We start from the raw sequence: 11,392 nt of genomic DNA on the forward strand, positions 1-11,392 counted from the left end.
TTCTCCATACTATTAGAAGTAGAGTCTTTAGCATTTTTGGGTCTAATCATATTAAGCAGCCAACTCCAGAAACCCCAGAATCAAAAAAGAATTCCATCCTTAATATTCTGTTCCTCTAGAACCACTCCTGGTACCAAAATCTGTATTAGCCAGGGTTCTCTAGAGGGACATAATTAATGGAATATATATATATAAAGGGGAGTTTATTAAGTATTAACTCACACAATCACAAGATCCCACAATAGACCGTCTGCAGGCTGAGAACGAAGGAGAGCCACTCCGAGTCCCAAAAATGAAGAACTTGGAATCTGATATTCAAGGGCAGGAAGCATCCAGCACAGGAGAAAGATGTAGGCTAGGAGACTAGGCCAGTCTCTCTTTTCACATTTTTCTGCCTGCTTATATTCTAGCCATGCTGGCAGCTGATTAGATTGTGCCCATCCAGATTAAGGGTGGGTCTGCCTTTTCCAGCCCACTGACTCAATTGTTAATCTCCTTTGGCAACACCCTCACAGACACACCCAGGATTAATACGTTGTATCCTTCAATCCAATCTAATTGACACTCAGTATTAACCATCACACCTAGTTAAAAGAGTCAACATCTCTCCATTTGGCTGAGTCCAGGTGAAACAGTCATCACCATTTTTCTAAGCTGAATCCAGAAATGAGTCAGCATTCCACCTATGGGCAGACTCACATATCACAGTCACAATTCCAACAGTGAATTTTTTTGATGTGTGAGATTTAGAACCTTACCAGTGGACTCTGTTTATATGTGAAGGTGACAATACTAACTGTTAGCTTTGTTTGTATATTAAAGTCACAATCTCACCTGTGTGCTGGGCCTGTGATAAAACTTTGTACTGCCAGAGGGCTTCATGTAATTTCCATTAACTGTAATAATCTTCTGTGAGTCTCATGCAGGTAGGAGACCAAGGACCCTACCAGTTTCCTCAAGCCTAGCTATAATAGTCAACATATCTTTTATTGGCTGGATCCAGGTATGAGAGTAATCAATGTGCCTGTGAGCTAACTTTATAAATAGGTCAACATCACACCTGTGGCTGGATCTACATATGACATTCCAACTGTGGACTGTGTCCATGTACAAGATTCTTGTCCATGTACAAGAGACCTAACCAGAGGTCTCTGTACATGTGTGAGGGTGACACTCATAACTTTTGGCAGGATGAGCATACGAGATGCTTCACCCATGTGCTGGGTGTAGTTATATGTCAAAATCCCACCTGTGGAAAAGAAACAAGCTAAGAGAGTTACATATTTTAAATTCTAGGCTAAAGATATGTTAAAATATGCCTTGCAGGCAGGGCTCAGGAAAGAGAGTTACATCACCTGAGTGCTGTGACCGGTGATATGTCACACTGCCTTCTATGGGCATGGCTCAGGCAGGAGTTTTACATTATTTTTGTGTTGGCTCTATGATATGTCACAATCCCCCTCCATTTGCATGACCTAGAGAAAATAGAAGAGTCACAGCACCTAAATTATGACCACAGAGATATATCACAATACCTCCTGTGGGCAGAGCCTAAGATAGAGGGTCACATCACCTGCAACCTGGACTCAGTACAATGTTTCAATCTCCCCTGAGGCCAGTGGGCCTGTGGTATGTCACAGTTCATTTTTGGGGGGTGCAGAATGCAGGCAACAGAGGAGTGTTACATCATCTAGGTAATGAGTTCAGAAGTATTTCACAATACCTACTGTGGGCAGGGCCCAGGGCAGTACAGTCACATCACGGAGGTAGTGGGCTCAGTGACATCTCACAATGACTTTGTGGACAGGGCCCAGGCTAAAGATAAGAGTCACATGACCTAAGTGCTAGGCCCAGTGAAATTTCACAATACCCTCTGTGGGTAGGGCTCAAGCAAGAGAGTCACATCACAATCTCTTCTGAGATCTGGGCCCAGGCAGGGAAGTAAAATCACTCAGGTGCTAAGCAAAAGTATATGTCACAATCATACTTGTGGGAAGATCTAGGGCTAAGATTCACAATTCCACACATGTCCCAGCTTCAGGTAAAAGTGTCAACACCTCCTGTGAGTTGCATCCAAGTACATGAGTCATAATATCAATGATGAACTGGATCCATGCATGAGAGTCCGTCCCAATTCCACCTGCAGACTGTGTGTTATGTTGGCTCTATATGTCACAATCCACCTCCATTTGCATGACCTAGAGAAAGTAGAAGAGTCACAGAGCCTTCTGTGACTGGTATCAGAGTCAAAGCCTTCTAGGTGTGTTGAATCCTGGTCTTAGAGTCATCATCCACCTGTAGACAAAATCCACGTAAAATAATTATAATCCCAACTTTCAACTGCATCCGAGTGTGAGATTCAGAAGCTCAACAGTTTTCTGTACCCATGCAGGAGGATGACAATTTTTACTGTGGGCTGGAAGTGCATATGAGGATTAAAATCTCAGCTTGTTCTGGGTCCTTTTATGACACTCTCTGTACCACCCGAGGGCTTTACATTGTTTGGGTGAGAGTCACCATCCCCTGTGAGACATTAGTGCTGGTATAAATTCATGATCTTGCCTGTTGCCCTAAGCTTAGGTATGAGAGTCAACATGTCTCCTGTTGTCTGGGTCCAGGTATGAAAGTCATTGCTGTGCCTCTTAGTTGGGTTTTATGAGTCACCCTCCCACCTGTGGCTGGATCCACACATGATATTAAAAATTCCAACTGTGGACTGTATCTGTAAGTGAGATTCAGGACTTCACAAGTGGGTTCTGTCCATATGTGTGGGTGACAATTCTTACTGTTTGCTGGGTGTGCATTTGAGAGTCACAATCTCAAATTTTGCTGAGTTATGTAATGACACTTTTTGTACAACTTGCAGGCATTATACAATATTAGTGAGTGTAGTAATCCTCTGTGATGTTTATACAAGTAGAAAACCCAAAACCTCACCTGTTACCCTAAGCCTAGGTACAAGCATCAACATATCTTCTGTTGGCTGGGTTTATTGTGCAAGTGAATTAGGTTCAGAAATTTGCCACCATCCAACCAGTGGAATAGGTTCATGTGTGAGGTTCAGGACCTCACCAGTAAGCTTGGCCTATGTGTGAGGGTGGCAATTGAAACTGTTGGCTAGGTGTGTATAGGAGAGTCACAATCTCACCTGTGTGCTCAGTCTTGTAATGACACTCTGTATTGCCCAAAAGCTTTATACAATATGTGTTGAGTGTCATAATCTTCTGTTACCTTCCTACAAGTAAAAAACCTAGACCCCTAAGCCTACCTACCAGAGTCAACATCTCTCTTATTGGTTGGGCCCATGTTTGAAAGTCATCACCATTTCTGTGTGCTGAATCCAGAAAAGAGTCACCACCCCACTTCTGGCAAGATATACATATGACAGTCACAATTCCAGCTGTTGACTGCATTCACTCATGAGACTCAGGACCTCAACATTGGTCTTTGTCCATGTGTTATAGTGACAATAGTAACTGTTGTCTGGGATTGCATACAAGAATAAAAATTTCGTCTGTGTGCTGGACCACGTTATATTTCACAATCTTATCTGTGGGAAAGGCTAAAAAATGAGAGTAAAATCACCTGAATTCTTCACCTGCAATATGTCTCAATCTCCCCTATGGGCAAGGCCCAGGCTGGAGAATCAGATCACTTGCATGTAGGGCCCAGTGACATATTATATTTTCTCTAGGCACAGCCCGGGCAGGAGAGTCACAACATTTGGGTGCTGGGCTCAGAGATATGCCACAATGCCTTTTTTGGGTATGTCTCCTGCAACAGAGAAGAAGCACATTATGTAGAAAATTGGTTCAGAGATTTGTCACAATGTCCCCTTTTGGTGGTGCACAGGCAGGTGAGGAGAGTCACATCACCCAGATAATGGGCCTAGCAATATATCACAATGCCCCCTGATGGAAGGGCAAAGAAAAGAAAGTCACAAAACCTAGGTGAGAAAATCTGACATAGGTCACAATGCATGTTATGAGTAGGGATCATGGAAAAGAGGAGAGTCATATAACCTAGGGGCTGCACCCAGATATATGTCATAATCATCCCAGTGGGCAGGGCCTAAGCATGAGAGGAGAGTCACATCACATAAATGCTAGGCCTAGTGATATGTCACAATGCCCACTGTGTACAGGTCCCAGAGTAAAGTAAAGAATCACATCATCTACATGTTGGGACCAAAGATATGTATCAATGACACCTGTGGGCAGGGGCCAGGCAGAAGACCCACAGCACCTGTGTGCTGGACCCTGTGATAAGTTACTATTTATCTGTTGGCATGGCCCAGTCAGAAGAGGCAAATCAAACCACCTGGGTGCTGGGCCCAGTGATATGTCACAATGTCTTCCATAGGCAAAACCCAGGTAACAGAGGAGACTCACATCAAATAGTTGATGGACCCAGAGATATTTCACAATGCCCCCTGTGAACAAGGGCCAGGCAAGAGACTCACATCACCTTGGTGCTGTGCCACTATCTTTTGTGTGAGCAGAACATAGGAAAAAGAGAAGCGTTGGCCAGGCGCAGTGGCTCATGCCTGTGATCTCAGCACTTTGGGAGGCTGAGGAGGGTGAATCACCTGAGATCAGGAGTTTGAGACCAGCCTGACCAACAAGGTGAAGCCCCGTCTCTACTAAAAATACAAAATACACCAAGTGTGGTGGCAGGCGCCTGTAGTCCCAGCTGCTCAGGAGGCTGAGATAGAAGAATTGCTTGAACCCAGGAGGCAGATGTTGCAGTGAGCCGAGATCATGCCACTGCACTCCAGCCTGGATGATGGAGAAAGACTCCATCTCAAAAAAAAAAAAAGAAAAAAAAAAGAGAGAAGCATCACATCAGCAGAGTGCTGAGCCCAGATATGTCCCAATCCCCCTGTGAGCAGAATGCATGCAGAAGAAGAGAGTCAACATACATGGACGATGGGCATAGAGATATTTCATAATGTCCACTGTAGGAAGGGCACAGGAAGAAGTGTAACATCACTTGAGTGTTGGACAGTGCAATATGTCAAAATAACCAGTGTGGTTAGGGCACGGGCAGAAATCACATAACCTGGGTGCAGGGCCTGACAGTGCATCACAATGCCCTCTATGGGCAGAGCCAAGGCAGGAGAACAGGTCACATCAGCTAAGTGCTTGGCCAAGTGATACGTCATAATCCCTACTGGGGGCTGGACCAAGGCTGGGAAGTCAAATCACTCAGATGCTGGGCAGAAGCATACCTCAGAATCACACCTGCAGGAAGACCCTGAAATGAAATTAACAATCCCACACATGTCTCAGTTTCAGGTATAAGAGTCAACACCTTCTGTAGGTTTGGTTTAAGTACCTGAGTCACAGTTTCAACAATGGGCTGGATTTGTACACAAAAGACCCAATCCCTCCTGAAGACTGTGTCCCCTTATTGAAGCCACAGCCTCACAGCTGTGGGGAATTTTGGTCTGAGAGTAACCAACCAGCCTATGGATCAGATCCACATGTGAGGGTTAATTATTCAACTTCCCATTGCCTCTGGGTGGGAGATTCAGAGCCTCAACAGTGGGCTGTGCTCATGTGAAAGGATGACAATATTTGCTATTGGCTACCTGTGCATAAGAGTGTCACAATATTACCTGTGTGCTGGGTGCTGTAAGGACACTCTCTGTACCATTCAAGGGCTGTACATGCTATGCATGAGAGTCAGAATTTGCTCTGAGAACTCCATGCTAGTATGAACCCATGATTGTCACCTGTGGCCCTAAGCTCAAGTATGAGACTCAACATCTCTTTAATTGACTTCATCCAGATAGGAGATTCCTCAACTGCCTATGAGATGGTTTTAGAAATGAGTCACCATCCCAATTGTGGTTGGATGTTTACACATGACAGTCACAATTCCAACTGTAAACTGCATCCATATATGAAGTTCAAGACCTCACCAGTACACTGTGTTCTTGCGTGAATGCAATAATCCTAATCATTGGTGGGGTGTGCACACAAGATAAAGAATCTCACCTGTGTGCTGGGCCCTGTGAAGACACTCTCTGTATCACCTGAGGGCTTTATACAGTATGTGAGGGAGTGGAAATAATCTATGACCTTCCTACCAAAAGGAGACCCAGGATCTTACCAATTTCTCTAAGCTTAGCTACAAGAGACAGTATCTCTCCTGGTGACTGCTATGAGAGTCATTATTGCATCTGTCAGCCAGGCCAAGATGTATGTTACAATCCCATTTGTCAGTAGAGAGTGAGCAGGATGGTCACATCACCTGAGTGCTGGGAAAGGGTCATGTCACAATCATTTTTGAGGCCACGGACCAGTGATAAAACAAACATCACCTCAGTGCTAGGCCAAGGGATATATTCCACTGTTTTCTGTGGGCAAGGTGCAGGCAAAACAAACTCATCACCTTGTTGCTGGGCCCAGTGATATGTCACAATTTTCCCTGAGGTCAAAGTGGAGGCTAAAAACAAGGGTCATATCTCTTAGGTCATGATGCAGAGATACATCACAAGGCCTCCTGTGGGCAGGCCACAGGTAGAAATTGCCAATTTCCTAGGTGTTGGAGCCCACGATATGTCAAAATGCACAATGTATGCAGGGCCCAGGCAGGAGAGGAGTCACATAACTTAGGTACTGAGCCTAGCAATACATCCCAATTTCTTCTTGGACAGAGCCCAAGAGATAGAAGAGTCTTATTACCCAGGTGTTGGGTCTAGCTATGTGTCAAAATATTCCCTGAAGGGAGAGATAAGGGAGGAGTGTAACCTCATCTAGGTGAGAAGCCCAGAGATGTTGCCAATTCTGTGTAAGGCTCAGGAATAAGAGAAGAGTCAGGTAACCTAGAAACTAGGCTAGATTATATGTTGCAATTACCCATGTGGGGAAGGTTCTCATGAGAAGAGAGTCACATCATGTAGCTGCTGAGCTAAACGATGCATCACAATTCCCACTGTGTACTGGTCCCAGAAAGAAGAGGAGAGTCCCATCATCTAGGTGATGGGCCCAGAAATATGGCATATGGATCCTGTGGGCAAGCAACAGGCAGAAGTATCTCAGCATGTCTGTAGTAGGCCCGGTATTAAGTTACTCTCCCTTCTATGGGCATGATCCAGGCAGAAGAAGTCACAGCACCTAGGTGCTGGGCCCAGAGATATATCACAATATCTTTTGTGGGAAAAGACAAGGTAAAAGAAGAGACTCACATCAAATAGTTGATGGGTCTAGAGATATGTTACAATCTTTCTGTGGGCAGAGTCTAGGCAGGAGACTCAGTCACTGTGGTCCTGGGCACAGCACTATGTAAAAATGCTTTATTTTGGAAGAGCCAAGGCAGAAGAATATCACCTGTGTGTTAGCCTAGCGACATGTCACAACATCCCCTGAAAACCAAACCTTGAAAGGAGAGTAGAGTAACGTCAGCTAGGTGCTGGTCCCAATTATTTGTCAAAATCCTTCTTTTGAGCAGGAATTGGTAGAAGAGGATTATCAAAACACAAAGTTGATTGGTGCATAGATATGTCACAAAAACCTTGTAGGCAGGGCCAGGCAGGAGAGTTACATCACCTGGGTATTGGACTCAGCAACATGTCAAAATGGCCCATATGGGCAGGGCACAGGCAGGGGAGTCACATAACCTGAATGTGGTGCCAAGTGATATGTGACAGTGCTGCCTGTGGGCAGCATGAAGGCAGAAGAGACTCATATCACCTGGGTGCAAGGCCAAGCAATACGTCACAATGCTCCCTTTTGGCAACTCTATGGCAGGAGTATGCAGCTGCATCACCTAATTGTTGGTTTTGGTGAAATTTTATAATTTCAGCTGTGGGCTGGGCCCAGGGAGTAGAGTTAAATCACTCATGTGACGGGCAGAATCTATGTCACAATCACACCTGCAGGAATATCCAGGTATGTGATTAACAATTCCATATATATCTAGGTTCTAGGTGTAAGATTCAATAGCAGGCCAGGCACGGTGGCTCATGCCTGTAATCCCAGCACTTTGGGAGGCCAAGGCAGACAGATCACCTGAGGTCAAGATTTTGACCTCACATGGCCAACGAGGTGAAACTCCGTCTCTACTAAAAATACAAAAATTAGCCAGGTGTGGTGCCAGGTGTCTGTAATCCCAGCTACTCTACTCAGGAGGCTGAGGCAGGAGAATTGCTTGCAACCAGGAGGTGGAGGTTGCAGTGAGCCAAAATCATGCCACTACACTCCAGCCTGGGAAAAAAGAGTCAGGCTCCATCTAAAAAAAAAAAAAAAAAAAAAAAAAAATTCAGTAGCTCATGTATGTTGGACCTAAGTAAAGGAGTCACAATCTAAGTGGTAGAGTAATCTGTCCATGAGACCCTTAATCCCTCCTGTGACCTGTATCTCCTTAGTGAAGTCACAGCCTCAGACTTGTGTTGAATCTGAGACTCACCATCCCACCTGTGAATGGGATCCAGGCATGAGAGTCAACTTTCCAACTTTCGACTGCCTTCGAGTCTGAGATTCAGAAGCTCAATCATTGGCTGTTTCATGAGAGAGAATAACAATCTTTACTGTTGACTGGGTGTGCATATGAGTGGCACAATCTCACCTGTGTGCTGGGCTCTGTTGTAACACTTTCTGCATCACCTGAGGGCTTTATACAGTGTGCATAAAAGTCACAGTCTGCTCTGAGACCTTTCTGCTTTTATAGACCCATGGTCATACCTGTGACCCTAAGTTCAGGTGTAAGCATAGTTGGCAGGGTTCAAATTAGAGAGTCCTCACTCTCTAGTCAGCAGGGTCTAGATTGGAGAGTCTTCACCTGCCTACGCACTGGATTTATTAATGAGTCACCACCTTAATTGTAGCCAAATGTTAATATATGACAGTAACAATTCCAACTTTGAACCGTATCCACCTGTAAGATTCAGGACCTCAACAGTTGGCTTTTGCCATGTGTGAGGTCGACAATCATAACAGTTGGCAGTTTGTGCATTGCAGAAACAATCTCACCTGTGTGTTAAGCCCTGTGGAGACTCTCTTTGTGCCACCCAAAAGTTTATAGAACACACTAAAGATTGGTAATTCATTATGACATTCATAAAAAAAGGAGGCCCAGGATCTTGTTTCCTAAGCCACACTACAAGAGACACTATCTCCCCTGTTGGCTGATTCCAGGTATCATCATAGCACCTATGAGTTGGGCCAAGATATTTGTCACAATCTCACCTGTAAGTAGAAAATGAGCAGAAGAGTCACATCACCTGGATGCTGTATGAGGGATGTCACAATATTTCCTGGAAGCAGGGCACAGGCAGAAGAGTCACATAATCTGGTGGCTGAGCCCAGTGATATTTCACAATGCTCCCTGTGGGAAAAGACTTGCCAGAAAAGACACATCACCTGGTAACTGGGCCCAGCGATATGTCACAATCTTCTCTCTGTGCAGGATGCAGGCAGAAAAAGAGTCACATCACTCAGGCCATAGATGCAGACATATGTCACAAGGCCATCTATGGGCAGGGCTTATTCAGTAGCCTCTGATCCAATCCTGTAGGTGTTGGGTCCAGGGACATGTCACAATACCAAAAATATGCATGGCTCAGCAGAAGAAAAGATTTACATCATCTAGGTGCTGGATCCAATGATATGTCACAATCTTCTTTTTTGGCATGGCTCAGGAAGAAATAGAGAGTCACATCACCTAGGTGCTGGACCAAGCCATATGTCACAATACACAATAAATGCAGGGCTCATGAAAAGAGGAGAGTCAGATCTGTTAGGTGTGGAACAGTGGTACATCACAATTTCTCCTTTGTCAGAGCCACATCACCTAGATGGCTGGTCCAGTAATATGTCACAATTACCTTGAGAGGTGAGCCCAGGCAAGAGAGCCACATTATTTAGGTGAGAACCCCACAGATGTGTCACTATTTTCCCTGTGAATAGGGCTCAGGAAGAAAAGGATAGTCACATCATTTAAATGATGGGCCCAGAGATGGATTACAATGGCTCCTGGGTACAAAAACCAGGCAGAAGAATTACATCACCTGTGTGCTGGGCCCAGGGATAAGTCACTTTCCCTTTTGTGGGCATGGCTTCAGCAGGAGAGAAGAGTCACATCACTAAGGTTCTGGTTCCAGAAATATGTCACAATCTCTCTTATTGACAAAGTATGCGTAGGAGAGGAGGGTCAAATGAAGCAGTTGATGGGCCCAGAGACATGGCACAATGCCCCCCCCAGTAGGCAGAGTACAAGCAGGTACCTCCCAATTCTTTAGATGTTGTGGCCAGGGACATGTCACAATACTTAAAAAATGCAGGACCCAGGCAATAAAACAAAGTCACATCACCTAGGTGCTAGGTTCAGCAATATGTCACAATTCCTAATTCAAGAGTAGAGATAAAAAGATTCACATAACCAAGGTGTTAAATGTAAAGATATATCATAATATTCCTGTGGGCAGAGACCATTCAGGAGAGTCACACTACCTTAATGTTGGACCTGGGCATATGTCACAATACACGGCATATCCAGGGTTCAAGCAGGGAAGAAAAATCACATCGTCTAGTTGCTGGGTTTGATAATATGTCACAGTCACCTGTTTTTGTAGAACCCAGACAGAAAAGAAGAGTCACATCTCCTACTTGACAGATGCAGAGATAAGCCAAAAGGCTCCTTATGGCCAGGACCCAGGCAGGAGGCTCTCACACCCTAGGTGTTTATCTTAGACATACGTCACAGTACCAAATATACACAGGGCCCAGGCAAACAAGGAGAGTCATAACACCTTGGTGTTAAGTTTAGTGATACGTTACAATCCCCACTTTTGGCAGGGCCGGGACACACACACACACACAAAGTCACATCACCTAGGCAGTATAAAAAAAGATATGTCATAATATCCTCATAGGCAGGGTCCTTTCAGAAGAGTCTCATCACTTAGGTTTTAGACTCAGTTATTTGTCACAATACACAATTTATGCAAGACTCGGTCAAAAGAGGAAAGTCACGTAACCTAGGTGCTGGGTCCAGTGATACATTACAATCTCTCCTTGGGTAGAGTCCAAGCACTAGAAAAGACATTACCTAGGTACTTGGTCCAGGAATATGTCACAATACCTCCTGAGGAAAGAGTCCAAGAAGGGGAGTCACATCACCTAATCACGGGGTCCAAAGATATTTCCCAGTGCTCCTTGCAGGTAGAGCTGAGGATAAGCAAAAGTGTCACATAACCTAGGGGCTGGGCCCAGCTGTATGTCACAACTACCCCGGGTGGCAAGTCTCTGGTATGAAAGGAGAATCACATCACATAGATACTGGGCCAAGCAATATGTCACAATCCCCACTGTAGGAAGGTCCCAGGAAAAGGGACGAGTCACATTATCTGGGTGATGGGCACAGGAACATATCACAATTACCCTAG

The 11,392-nt window shown here is 44.9% G+C and overlaps 1 long non-coding RNA gene across 1 annotated transcript; it reads right to left on the bottom strand.

Moving 5' to 3' along the window:
• Positions 1-10,616, bottom strand: LOC134760699 (uncharacterized). The gene is made up of 3 exons (XR_010138581.1): positions 9,195-10,616; positions 3,586-3,774; positions 1-2,295 (listed from the first exon to the last, which is right to left on the bottom strand). It is a non-coding gene; the product is annotated as an uncharacterized LOC134760699 (long non-coding RNA).
• Between the last annotated feature and the right edge of the window lie 776 nt (positions 10,617-11,392).

This window comes from Pongo abelii, chromosome 20 (genome assembly GCF_028885655.2).
Source record: "Pongo abelii isolate AG06213 chromosome 20, NHGRI_mPonAbe1-v2.0_pri, whole genome shotgun sequence".
NCBI lineage: Eukaryota > Metazoa > Chordata > Mammalia > Primates > Hominidae > Pongo > Pongo abelii.